Source organism: Elephantulus edwardii, unplaced genomic scaffold, assembly GCF_000299155.1.
Source record: "Elephantulus edwardii isolate Elephantulus edwardi_28Jun2011 unplaced genomic scaffold, EleEdw1.0 scaffold00391, whole genome shotgun sequence".
In the NCBI taxonomy this organism is placed as follows: domain Eukaryota; kingdom Metazoa; phylum Chordata; class Mammalia; order Macroscelidea; family Macroscelididae; genus Elephantulus; species Elephantulus edwardii.
Window position 1 is genome coordinate 990,140 of NW_006400141.1, and position 2,191 is coordinate 992,330.

The following is a 2,191-nucleotide window of genomic DNA, read 5'->3' on the forward strand; positions in this document are numbered from 1 at the left end:
AACAGTGAATCAGGGTTCCAGTTTCTCCACAACCTCGCCAGCATTTGTTGCTTGCTGTTCTGTTAAATTTTGCTATTCTGACTGGGGTAAGATGATATCTCATAGTTGTTTTTATTTGCCTCTCTCTTAGAGCTAGGGATTTTGAGCATTTCTTCATGTGCTTGTTGACCATCTGAATGTCTTCTTTGGTGAAGTGTCTATTCATATCCTGTGCCCCATTTTCAATAGGATTATTTACCTTTATCTTGTTGCGGTGCTCAAGTAAGTATTTTATAAATTCTAGATATAAGTCTTTTATCTGACATGTCATTACCAAACACTTTTTCCCAGTCTGTGGCTTCCCTTGTTACCCTGTTGGAGAAGTTTTTGGATGTGCATAGGGATTTGATTCTTAGAAGGTCCCATTCATCTATTTTATCTTCTCCTGGTTGTAGACTGATCCTTTACAGTAGGAAAATTTGCCTTTCCTACAGTCCTTCACTTGGTACGAGCAGTCAGGAAATAAGAAGACACATTGCAATGAGAAAACCTGCAGTCAGGGACCTTTCCAAATTATTGAAGAGTAGTTGATGTCAGTTTGAGGTGCATCTAATTCCGGCCAAGGTCTCTGATTACTAGTTATGCATCCAAGACCTGCACAATGAATAAGGATGACAGGAAAATAATTGATGCCTTTGAGCTGAGGTGTTGGAGATGAGCCATGAACATTCCATGGACTGCTAAGGAAACAAATAGATACGTCTTGGAGAGGGTGCAGCCAGAGTGCTCTTTGGAGGCAAGAATGAGGAGGTTTCACCTAACCCCCTTTGGACATAATGCTAGGAGGTGCTATTCCTTGGAGAAAGACATGATGTTGGGAAATGTGGAGGGACAGCAAAGGAGAGGAAGACCCTCAACCAAGTGGATTGACAAGGTGACTGCTGCAACAGGCTTTTGTGTGGCAGGAAGTGTGAGGATGGCGCAGGATAGGACTAGTTTCAGATATTTTGTTCATAGGGTCATTATGAGTCTTACTGGACTCAATGGCACCTAACAACAACAAAAAAGTCCTTCTAGTCCTCTCTACTGCAACACAGCTCTGTGAGAATCTCACCTTAGTGTGACTCGCCTCTCCCAAAGCCTATGATTGTCGTTGGAGGTCAGAGGAGAAACCAGGTTTCCCCAACTAATGCAGCTTATCTTCAGGGAAAACACAGGCAGCTCCCTCTCAGCTCCTTATTGTGCCCTCTTCCACCTAAGTAGGGTCCACGTCTCCTAAAGTCTATATATTGTAAGTGGTGCAACCTGTGATCAGCTTCCCCAGCCGATGCAGTCTATCTTCAGAGAGAGATGGGCAGCTCCTTCCCTGCTCCATGCTGCACTCTCTCAAGCCAAGTGCAACCATGGGGGGAGTCTATCACTTGAGTGCAATCTGCCTCTCCCAAAGTCCTTTTGATATGTATCTACTTTGATTATTGGTTTGGGAAAAAACCCTGTAGACCTTATCCTTCCTTATTCATCTGGATTTTGCAAATATAATCATTCTTTGTAGCCTAGGTAACTGAGATATAACCATAACTTTTCATGTAAATAGTTTCCTAGAGAATATTGGTTATAAAACTTTCATTTACCTGGAGAGAGTGAAATGGGTTTGTCCATCTGCAACACATGTGTGATCTTTGTGTTCCAGGCAACCAGCATCAGTCTCACAACCACCACACTGATGAAGCTCAAACTACAGACTGCACAGCAAGTTGTTCCATGTTTCCTCCTCTTCAGAATTTTTAACACCCTGATAAGCTCTAACTTTCACTACTACATAACAACTATAAATTACATGAACAGATCTGGAACCAGACAGCTTATGGTATAATCCTTTACTCTGCCATCTAAGTCAATAGGTACATGACTTTTCCTCATAAGAAACTGTACTGCAATCTCAAAGACATATGCTTCAAATCCACCAGTTGCTACTACTCGTTGCTGTGTGCCACTGAGTTGTAACTGACCCATAGCTGATGCTCTAGGGGGTTTTCAGAGGCAGAGACATAAACGCAGGTTATATATTTGGATTTCACCTGATGGTATGCATAGGAATCAGATCGATTACATCTGTGGAAAGAACCACTGGAGAAGCTCAATATCAGCTGTGAAAACTAGGCCAGGAGCTGATTGTGGAATATGCAAATTCAAGCTGAAGCTGAGGAAAATT